Source organism: Phyllobates terribilis, unplaced genomic scaffold, assembly GCF_046119375.1.
Source record: "Phyllobates terribilis strain yellow unplaced genomic scaffold, ASM4611937v1 Scaffold_8__6_contigs__length_399053987, whole genome shotgun sequence".
NCBI classification, from domain to species: Eukaryota; Metazoa; Chordata; class Amphibia; order Anura; family Dendrobatidae; genus Phyllobates; species Phyllobates terribilis.
In genome coordinates this window covers 313,428,483-313,440,667 of record NW_027362768.1, presented here as the reverse complement: position 1 = coordinate 313,440,667, position 12,185 = coordinate 313,428,483, and the positions used below count along the sequence as shown (strand labels likewise).

At 46.5% G+C, this 12,185-nt stretch overlaps 1 protein-coding gene across 3 annotated transcripts in view; it reads left to right on the top strand.

Annotated features, from left to right (window-relative positions):
* Window positions 1–12,185, top strand: part of BICD2 (BICD cargo adaptor 2) — a 122,085-nt gene that overhangs the window by 62,481 nt on the left and 47,419 nt on the right. The gene's annotated exons all lie outside the window — the stretch shown is intronic.

Genomic DNA, 12,185 nt, shown 5'->3' with positions numbered 1-12,185 from the left:
GCATGCATTTTGGCATTGGTGCCTAAAGGTCACCCAGACCACACTACCAGAAGATAAATGGCACATGGTCGGCACTAGTAATTATCCTCTACTAATTGAGATATTTTGGTAAAACCTTTGAAAAGTTAATTAAATTTTGGAGACTAATAGTTGTGATATGAGAAATTAGTCATTTCTTTTTTATGAATTGTTGCACAATGTTGCCTGATTTTGCATTTCCTGTGTTTTGGGAGCAGGTTTTGCTTTTTTTTTTCTCTCCGCCAAATGCGCTCTGTAATATGAGCACGACATTGACAAAAGCCTCACAAGTGCCTGTTGGATGAAGCTGGAGCCTCCAATGGGTTTACCGGGGAAGGACAATTGGCGTCAGATTTCTGCACCGTGCACAGGAGAAAAGGGCAGCGTGCCCTTCATTAAGCATCCACTGACATTCGCCACTGTCTGCATATTGGAGCACACGGGAGCAGACATTGCTGCTGGAATTCAATTAATTGGATTTCTAGTGTACAAAATCCTCTTTGTGCTTCTGAGGGCAGCCAGTGGTCGTTCAGAATAATTAGACCGGAAAAGAAGGGAATGGGAAAGGAAGGGATTGAGCTGAACCTAAAACAAACTGGGGGGGGTTTACCCAAATTGGTGCAAATGATAAGTTGAGTGGGCTCTTAGAGCAAACGATCAGATTCCATCTGTCATTTACTGGGAGAACTTTAATGAGCTGTTAATATAGTAATACGTTTTAGGGCTCTTGCACGAGACCGTAACAATCGGATGAGTGCTATCCATCATTTCCTCTGATAATCGGATGGCAGTCGTTCTTCCATGTATATGGATCTGTGGAAAATCCAAGTTCGGTCCGATTTTCACGGACAGACACGAGATGATGCAGAATCGTATTTATTTTACTCACATAAAAGAAAAAAGTATTTTACCATAAGTTATTTATGCCTAGAGATCCATCCAGTGACCATACCTCTTGAACATAGGTGCACTTAGCCTTCTACCTGTAGCATGACATCACTGTGTGCATTATATTGTGCCCTGGGATAGACGCCCGCCCGGGCTCCCACTTTGGAGTAATGACATGTAATCCCTTCTATTCTTTGCAGCCACAGATGTGTGATACTGTATCACCGCACGTTCTGCTAAATTGACTACAGAACATCTGTCAGGAAAGTTTGATATTCTGTCACTAATCAGGCACCATCTCTACCGGGAACCGCTCACCGTCTGTCCCCTAAAAGTGACATGTCGGGATTTATTAAAGGAGATAAATCTTTTCATTCACTTTTTATTTGTAATCTAATTTAAAGTAAGTAGAAAACAATTGCCAGTCATGGAGAGTGATTATTATTACCAATGACGCTAATTTATAATAAATGGGGATTTTCCACTTACCGCTCCCTCAATCATCCCATTCTTGGCCATAAATGTCTATTATGAGAAAACCCTTTTAACTATTCCCGCCTATTCTGTATGGATATTTTTCTTAAGCATTACCTGCTTGTTCAGTGTATATCTTTTGCTTTGGGGAGCTAATCTGGGATGACATTGGTTACTCAAAGCAGGGTACCGATGGCACTGGCTGGATAAACTTTAGAATTAACAGTACTTACTGAAACCCCCTGTGTGCTGCCCCCTTCTGGTCATTGATAACAGTTCTGCATAGGTGGTAACATCACGTCGACAACAAGAGACTACAAGAGCCATTCGACTCAGCTTGTGCCGTCTACCTTGGCATCTTAGGTAATACCAGTGATTGGCTGCAGCGGTCACATATTGTAGACACCTTTGCAGCCCTGGAAATAAAGATTGGAGGGAGCAACAAAGAAGTGAAGTTAGCAAGTCCCCACCTGTTGTTGTCCTCGTGCAGAATAAGGAGGTAGTTAGCAAGTACCCGCCTGTTAATTCTTATCCCCATAAGCAAAAATATTAAAAATCCTGGATATCCTCTTAAATGGTCTCTTGTCCCAGTTCAGATTGTGATATATTACACCGTGTACACACAGCTCATAGCGAGTGAAGAGCGGAGATTGCCTTAGTGACTTTCTGCTGCTGCAGGCGCAGACTCTGCCGGCTGTCACCGACGGTCTATTTGTGACCGGTCAGCCAGTAGCTGCTGTGAATTATGCATTAGTAGGTGACCCATTTACAGACAAATCCGTCCTTCGTCTAGTCAGGTCACACTGCAGCCGACAGGCAAATCTGAGGTTACCTACAAAGCACCCTGGGTGTGTGACCATCTGATGTCCGGGACGTGCCGGGCAGTGCCGCGCTGACTTCCTCTGTGTATATATAGGAGTAGCATAGAATTATATGCATCTGCTGGGGAGGATTATTTCTCTGGAGCAGCCATTAGTTATGTTATAAAGGCTTCTAATCTTATTGATAAATTGTCAGTCTGATTGGCCTTTCTTTGCATAGTAAATAGGGCACCCAAAATATGCAAATTTTTTTTGTTCTTTACCAAGGGGGCGTGGCTCACAGGGTGATTATGCTGAGCAGCTAAGAAACACACCCTGGGGAATTCTGTGAGTGAAAGCCATTTGGTAAAGTTTAAAAAAAAAAAAAAAAAAAAAAAAATTTACATTGGATGCACTAAATAAAAAAGCCCACATCTCTAAAACCGTAGGGCGGATTTTAAAGAATGAAAAAAGTGCAATACTTAGGAGAGCACCAGGAATTAAAGGAAAGCAAAAAAGTGGCCTTTTTTGACACAGGGATGTGTGTAACGTCTGAGGCCAGAGCTCACGCATGGTTCACTTTTCCCTCCATGCGGGGATACTGACATACTCACCACTCCAGCCATGGCAGCGTCCCAGCGTCTGCTCTCCCTCCTTCCTCCGTGTACACGCATTGTCTCCCGCCTGCGCGCCTATTTCTCCCGCTCCCCTGCTCTCAAAGGGGCAGCACACGCATATGGTAAATGCCCCTAGCTAACAGCTGGGAGGCATTTAGTTAAAGCGAACACCTGCAAGGTGTCTCCCAGCCCAATAGCTGGGAGGCATCTTGTGTAAGAGGCACCCTCCCCAATAGGGAGGTGCCTGAGCAAACCTCTCTAGTTTAGTCTTAGTGGTGTTGGTGTGTGTAACTGTATGTTGCCAGGTCCCCCTTTTTCAGTCTGTTAAAGTTATTCTCGTATCCTGTGTTCCCATTAGTCTAATATAATTTGACCGTGTTCCTGCGACCGCTTTGGCAGTATCCTAATCCTGAAACCCTGTTGGCGGTAACTATACCCAAATTCCTGGTCCCTGTGCGGCCAGTCCTAAGTCCGTAGTTCCTGGTCCTACTGCGGCCAAGTACCTATCTTTAGGATCCAAGATGTCCGTACAGTCCATTGGTCTCCATATCCTGCTCATCAGGGTCTCCAGTCACGTCTCCCCGTCCAGTGAACCCGACCACTTGGGATTGGCAGCTGCAGTACCGAGGTCTGCCTGGGAGTGGTACCTAGTGGCTACCTGCAGCCCAGTCTGTCTCCACCATCAGGATCTCCAGTGAACACCTGGTAGCCGCTTAGCTATGTCCCATCCCAGGCAGACCCGGCCGTTCTGTGGCACAGTGAGTCCATGAACCAAGTGCACTACCTGCGAGCGTGACAACGTGTCTTTCAGTGACTAACATGGGTGGCTTGGTGTCTTGCATTCACTTTTCCATACACCTTCAATTTGCGAAAGAGATTTTGCTGCAAATTCCATGGGTATAATGGAAAGATCATTTGATCAGTCTGAGATGGTCAACTCCAACATACGTCTCCCCAGCTCATGGGAGAATTTCAGCTCTGCGTGCTTCTAGTTGTTAGGAACCATGGTGAGACCACTCACTTAGGAGCTCTTCATCTCCATTGACTTCTGGAAGGCAAACTTTGTTGACGACCTCTGTGGGTGCAAAAATTGGGTTTCTATAAACATTATTAAGTTCTAATTTTTGGTGGGGTGAAATCAATTTTTAGACAATTTGAATGCTTCATAAAAGAATCAAAGAATGATAGAATGTTGTAGTTGGAAGGGACCTCCAGGGTCATGCAGAATTCACTAAACCATCTCAGACAGATGTCTGTCCAGCCTCTGTTTGAAGACTTCCATTGAAGGAGAACTATATGACAAAGGTAGCATGCAAATTACCTTATTTTACATCAATTTTGTCCTTACAAGAAAAAAAAATTGTCCCGGTCAAGTTGAGACTTTGTTAGTAAATGGTCACCTCTGTTGGATTGTAACCCTGTAATCTCCTGAGCACCTATAAACTTCCCATGGCAGCCATCATCTGTCTCTAAGCTGGTCAAACGCATTATTTAAAGATATTATGCTCACATGCTATCATATTCTTCAGCGCTTTACAGACATCATCATCACTGTCCCCAGTGGTGCTCACAATCTACATTCCCTATCAGTAAGCCTTTGGGGTGTGGGAGGAAACCGGAGAACCTGGAGAAAACTCAAGCAAACACGGGGAGAAAATACAAACTCCTTGCAGATATTGTCCTTGATTACGACTTGAATCCAGGACCCCAGCGCTGCAAAGCGACAGTGCTAACCACTGAGCCACCTTGATATCTCCTGACTTTTGTGCATAAGGGACTTCCAACTCTCCTCGATGACATTTGTCAGGGTTGGAGGGCAATATGGCACTTTCTGTATCATGTCTGATCGTTTTTTCCCGTGACAGATAAGCTCCTACCGGAGGTGTCTAGCTGCGGCTTAATACCCAATACAAAAATATTGTCTAATTTTGATGGGAGTTAACAGCCATCTGATGTGTAAGGGGTCACCCCGATTCTCCCTCAACAGCTGATGTTGGGAGAGAGAAGGATTGGGCAGATATAAGGCAGTGGCTTTTTGCTCGCTCGAGCCTAGCGCTCCTATGTATGGGGAGGCTGCCTGATGGGTGACTCTGCAGTTCCTACCGTTAAATTATTGGTAATTTTTGCAGGATCTCCAACCCTGTTATATACGGTGCACAGACGACTATTAGAAGGAGATAATGATTGAGCCTTTGGAACAGGCTGGTCAGTAGTAGAAAAGTATTAACATGTAGAGCTGGATTATCCAAGGAACCCTGCTGGGAGCAGAAAGGAAAAATCTGTCTCAAAATTGTCCTGTCATTAAAAAGCTCCACAGGTTTCGATTTTTACTTTCTGGGTAAAAGAAAAAATTTTAATGTTTTTTTTTATTTTACGTTGGTACTGACCACTGTAGAATGATACTTGAGACATGTCTGATTCTTTTGATCGTCTTGATCTGGCAGAGCTACATCTATGAATATTAATATGCTTAGATAAGATGGGATTATTTTTCTTTATGAAAGAAGTCTAAAAATTTGTATTTTAAAAAGATCTGTGTTAGGAAGTAAATTAATTTTCTGTCCAATAAAACTTTGGGAGCATCTTTTCGTAGAGTTCTGATCCTCTGTTATTATTCTTGCAAACGTAATAGTTCATTTACCACTGCCATTTATTTTTCTTGTAATTTGTCGCACCCTGTGCTGATAATATCTGACTACCCCTATGAGTCAGAACAGAGAGCCTCGCTATTAAAGGGAACTGCTGCTGTGGCGGACTGAAGTCATCCTACTATTACAGGGATTGCCATTTGTCTCAATAGCCACACATGTTGGGTTTTTCAGCGTTTTTTGCTGCAGATTTTTATGCAAATTTTCAGCTGCGTCTAGCAGTATCAGCAAAGTCTATGAGAGACCAGAATTCTCTGTTCACACATCTTGTTTTTTTTTTTGTTGTTGCATATTTTGTGCCTTGCATGGTCTTTGGAAATAGAGCATGTGTTATGCTGTTATGCACACGCCCGGGCTAAGCGGCGTGTGCGTGTGATTGGTAGTGATTCCACTGGACCGTGCCGGAGAGTGAATGCCTGGAGGGGCGTGACTAAGTATTCACCCGATCCGACCAGGGTCGCACGACGGCATACGACGCCAGTGCACCAAGGAGGAACCGAGCAGAGGGACCAGGTGCTACTCCAGGACAGACCCCGGACACGGCTGTTGACCCACACAGGGAAATACAGGAACAGGCTGGTAGGCTGGCACACAGACTGGAGGGTATAGGCAGGCACGACTGGTATGCAGGCAGGGGGGTAAAGGCAAGCACAGCTAGAGTGCAGACAGGGAGGCACTAGCAGGTAGGAACACAGGCGGGATAGGACCCAGTACACACCGGGACTCAGGAACAATACAGGCAGAGGGTTACAGGCAAGCACAGCTAGAGTGCAGACAAGGCTGAGCAGGGAGGACAGGGCTCTGTTCACACGGAACAGACAGGAAGGGAAAGACAGAGCCAGATACTCACACAGTACTTGCAGAGACAACAAGCAGGAGTTAGGTACGAGTTCAGACTCTGCAGAAAAAGGAAGGGAACGGACATAGAGGCAAAACAGGTAAAGGACAGGAGAGAGTTCAGACTGGAACTGAGTGTACGGAGGAGACCGACACTGCAGAGGGATACAGGAGCGGGTCTGGGAATACGGCCCCCAGAGAGGCGGAACGAACAGGCAAGGAGCGTGTTCAGACAGGACAGACAAGAGAACACAGAAAGGAGTCAGTTCAGACACGGGAACTGATACAAAAAGCAGGAGACAAGAGACGGGACCTGGCACCTTCAGAGTGCAAGCACACACTGAAGGAAACACTATGCTCAGGCAGGGATAGAAGGGAGCTGCTGAGCTATATACCAAGTGACAGACAGCAATAGGCTGAGGACGCACAAGGGGTGTGACCCACAGCAGGTACAAAAGGCAGGAAGTGATCGGGCGCCGCCCTTAAGCAGCAGAAACAGACACAAACAGACAGCATGGAGGGAAGCCAGAGAGACATTCTGGACAGGAGATCAAGTGCGCCCTCTTGCACAGTGGGAGATGGACCACCATGCAAGGACGCCGCCAGGTATGTTACAGTACCTCCCCCCTTACGCCCCCTCTTCTTCAGGCCTGCCAGAATCTTCCGCAGGGAATTCGAGGGCCAGTCGTTCACTGGGTTGGAGGGGGACAGAGACTTAAGGGTAATCTCTGCTTCGAGGTACATCTTGTCAAGCTCACAGGAAGAAATAGACGGGTTATCAGGTACATAATGAGGAAAAGTCACTGTCTCTTTGTTATCTGGTGGTATCCCGGAGGATTCAGGAAACAACTGGAGGTCCTCCGCCGGGTCAGAAGAGTGCAGAGGCTCAGAGAAAACAACTGCTTCAGAGTACACTAGGTCGGACTCACTGGAGGAAGCAGGCGAGGTATCGGGTACCGAGTATAGGAAAGTCTCTGTCCATTCACCACCAGGTGGCACCCCGAAGGGTTCTGGAGACAGCTGGCGGTCCTCCGCCTGGTCAGAGGGGTGTAGAGACTCACGGGTAACCTCTGCTTCAGAGTACACTAGGTCGGACTCACTGGACGAAGCAAGCGAGGTATCAGATCCAGGATATAGGAAAGTCTCTGTCCATTCACCACCAGGTGGCACCCCGAAGGATTCTGAACACAACTGGAGGTCCTCCGCCTGGTCGGAGGGGTGTAGAGACTCAGGAGTAACCTCTGCTTCGGAGTACACTAAGTTGGACTCACTGGACGAAGCGAGCGAGGTATCAGGTACAGAGTATAGGAGAGTCTCTGTCCTTTCGCTACCAGATAGCACCCCGAAGGGTTCAGGAGACAACTGGAGATCCTCCGCCTGGTCGGAGGGGTGTAGAGACTCGGAGGTAACTACCACTTTGGGGTACCCATTGTCAGGCTCACAGGACGAAGCGGACAAAGTATTGAGTACCGGGTGTAGAGAAGTCTCTCTCCATTTGTCATCGAGTGGTATCCCGGAGGGTTCAGGAGGCAACAGGGGATCCTCCGCCAGGTAGTAGAGGTGCACAGACTCTGAGGTAACCACAGCTTTGGAGCATCCTTGGACATGCACACCGGTTAAAGAGAAAGAAGCATCTGATGCCGGGTGCAGGAAGTTCTCCTGTGTGGAGTCTGGATGGGCAGAAGTCTCTTCGGCCAGGAGAACTGGTGCACTACCCACGCACATTACCCATTGGGGTTTCTCCGGGATACAGGGAGATGAAGCTTCAGTAGGGACTTCAAGGTTGGGGTCAGGAGGTCTCAGGGAGGACAGACCCTGGCGTGACGGCTTGCCTCTAAGTCTAGCACGTCTGGACTGCCTCTTGAGGTTGAGAGAAGTATTCCGGAAAGCGTAGTCACCCTGTGAGGATTCTGGGTGGGCAGTAGTCTCATTGGGCTGGAGGACTATTGCGCTACCCACACACATTACCCGTCGGGGCTGCTCCGGGATATTGGGAAGTGAAGCTTCAGCAGGGGCTTCAGAGTTAGGGTCCTCGAAGACCATACGAAAGGCCACCAGGAAGGCCTGCAGGTCAAGGATGACAGGATCCCATGCTTCCCATAGGGGGGTGACCCATTTCAAGGCATCACCCGCTAGGTAGTCAATCATAAAGGCCACTTTAGCCCAATCGGAAGGAAAATAGAGAGGGTAGGCCTTAAAGTGTAGCATGCATTGCTCCACAAATGCACGACACTGTCTTGGATCCCCATAGTAACGTGGCGGATCCGCAGGAACGAGGGCTGATAGATCCATCTGGACGGGTGCGTAACTCGCCTGGAACTCAGCTAAAGGGGGAAAAAAATTTATTTATTTTATTTTAATGCATGTATTCGCTGGAAAAACTTCTCAAAGAGCGAAGGCCGTGGGGCTCAACGGGAACCATGGCCTGAGCATGCTGTTATGCACACGCCCGGGCTAAGCGGCGTGTGCGTGTGATTGGTAGTGATTCCACTGGACCGTGCCGGAGAGTGAATGCCTGGAGGGGCGTGACTAAGTATTCACCCGATCCGACCAGGGTCGCACGACGGCATACGACGCCAGTGCACCAAGGAGGAACCGAGCAGAGGGACCAGGTGCTACTCCAGGACAGACCCCGGACACGGCTGTTGACCCACACAGGGAAATACAGGAACAGGCTGGTAGGCTGGCACACAGACTGGAGGGTATAGGCAGGCACGACTGGTATGCAGGCAGGCGGGTATGCAGGCAGGGGGGTAAAGGCAAGCACAGCTAGAGTGCAGACAGGGAGGCACTAGCAGGTAGGAACACAGGCGGGATAGGACCCAGTACACACCGGGACTCAGGAACAATACAGGCAGAGGGTTACAGGCAAGCACAGCTAGAGTGCAGACAAGGCTGAGCAGGGAGGACAGGGCTCTGTTCACACGGAACAGACAGGAAGGGAAAGACAGAGCCAGATACTCACACAGTACTTGCAGAGACAACAAGCAGGAGTTAGGTACGAGTTCAGACTCTGCAGAAAAAGGAAGGGAACGGACATAGAGGCAAAACAGGTAAAGGACAGGAGAGAGTTCAGACTGGAACTGAGTGTACGGAGGAGACCGACACTGCAGAGGGATACAGGAGCGGGTCTGGGAATACGGCCCCCAGAGAGGCGGAACGAACAGGCAAGGAGCGTGTTCAGACAGGACAGACAAGAGAACACAGAAAGGAGTCAGTTCAGACACGGGAACTGATACAAAAAGCAGGAGACAAGAGACGGGACCTGGCACCTTCAGAGTGCAAGCACACACTGAAGGAAACACTATGCTCAGGCAGGGATAGAAGGGAGCTGCTGAGCTATATACCAAGTGACAGACAGCAATAGGCTGAGGACGCACAAGGGGTGTGACCCACAGCAGGTACAAAAGGCAGGAAGTGATCGGGCGCCGCCCTTAAGCAGCAGAAACAGACACAAACAGACAGCATGGAGGGAAGCCAGAGAGACATTCTGGACAGGAGATCAAGTGCGCCCTCTTGCACAGTGGGAGATGGACCACCATGCAAGGACGCCGCCAGGTATGTTACAGCATGTCACTTCTTTAAGCATTTTTTTAGCGTTTTTCACCCATTGGAAGTAATGGGTAGTGAAAAACGCTGAAAAATCCATGATGTGTGAACATGGCTATCAGGTTTTGCGGCGTTTTTAGTTAAAATAAACAAGTACAGCAGTATGTGAAACTCATTCATTTTTGTGATTTTACTATCTTGTCTTGGTCACTGAGAAGTTGTTTGTATTAGGAGAGTTTAATTAAATTTCTGATGTGTACAGTGTAAACATTAGCTGAGCTACTTGTGAGATTGAACAATACCTGTGCAACTGAATGGCAGACCAAAGTGTGAAAGTAAATAGTGTCATACAAACTCAATGCATTGCCAGTGTCTAAACTATTCCTGAACAATTCACCTCCCCCACTATGCCAGAACCAGAATGAGATTTTTTTTTTCGCTGAACTTTATGTACATGCATAAATAAAGACAGAAGGACAAAAAAAACGCAGCAAAACCTGCGTTTTTGACGCAGCTGATTTCCTGCCATAGTTGAGTTTTGCTGCAGTTTTGTGATGCTGAAAAAACTCAACATGTGTGAACATGGCCTAATTCTGCATCTTTTCTATAAAGGCCACTGGAAATACTTTGCTTGACGTGGCTTTCTTCTGCAAAATCTGCTCTCGAGATCAGGATTTATGACGAGAGACCCCTTTATCCGTCACGACCAACCATGAGTTAAAATAACGGGCATCCAAAATTTCTGTCCGGCAGCTATAGAAGTTATAAGCATTGGGGCAGACTTCTTTTTCGGACTTTCTAAGAATTCTAATCAGGCACAAATATATTGTAGATAAATTTTCTTTACCAGGATATCCCCTAAAAATAAGCATATGCTTTCAATGGCTGTGTATTATTTTCTGATTTCCCAATGCACATGCACACTTGGTTTAGCTGAGCATGCGTATGTTTTTAGTGACGAGATAAGAATAAAGCTAGGTTCACATTAAAGGGAATTTGTCAGCAGTTTTTTTGCTTTTGAAATCGGAGAGCACCACGATGTAGGGGCAGAAATCCTGATACAAGCAATGTATCACTTACTGGGCTGTGTTTTGCTCTTTCAATATCAGCAGATTAACTACAGGACTAAGTGTCTTGTGCCTCCTGGTCCAGCCACGCCCCCACTACTGATTGGCTGCTTTCTGCCTATGCAAAGTGCATACAGAAAGCAGCTAATCAGTGGTGTGGGCGGGGTTACACACTGCTCAGCATTTGAGCTCGGCTTGATCTGCAGCAGAGAAAACTGTGATTCTGTCAATACTGCTGAACCCAGTAAGCTGCATGATATATCGCTGGAATCAGGCTCTCAGCCCCAACATCATGCTGCTGTCAGATTACATGGCAGAACCTGCTGACAGATTCCCTTTAATAAAGTGATCTCCACTGAGTTTCTGTTGGAATCCTCCAAAAACTATTCCGACTGGAACCCTGAACTCAATGGAGTCATTCAGTTCAATGAAGCCTACAGAGTCTCTGTAGGTACCATCTGGCAGTATTCATTTTTATCATGCACAAAAGTGTGGCAGACCACATCAATGTGAACTTAGCCTAAGCTGCAACACCTCCTTACATATTGATCAGTCTGTGCCTATGAAATTGGCAGATGTGGCTGGCTGTCCTCTAATGCATATAGGGCACCTTAGTTTTTCCTAATTACCTCTGTTCTGGTTAATGGCAATTTCTATTTTAAACACCTAAAATATGGGGAATAAGAAAGTCCCAGAGTTATTTTAGCCCAGAATTACAAAAAAAAAAAAAAAAGAAAAGAAAAAGAAATTCTCTGCAGTTTTGCTTTAGGCAAATGGAAAAAAAATTGTTCTCCAGCGTCTGCAATCCAATTTGAAATCTGCGACTTGAGGGAAATGAGCAGCGCTCTGGAGGACTCTTTCCACTTGCAGACGTTGCAGAATTTATTCTGTCTGCTTTATCTTGCTCTTCTGTTAGGGGCAAATAAAAAGAATTTACTGTGCATATAAATGAGGGTTATTCGAGCCACTACATATAGCTGGAGTTGCTGCGATAATTAGATATATGATGGATAGAATAACACACCAGATTATATCTACCTTTATGGTAAAAATAAGAAAGTTGTAAATCATGGAACACTGAAAGGAAACTGTTACAGGTCAGACATAATACTTTGTATTAATATACAGTATATTAATATATATGTTTTTATGCTGGACACAAGGGTTTAATCCAAAATGGGTGGCCATTAGGCTCTGCACTTTTGTAATTGAGTAACAAGCAATAACTTGTTTTTGTGCGCAAACTGATGTTTCACGTGCAACACCATGCGAACAATCACAATTTTT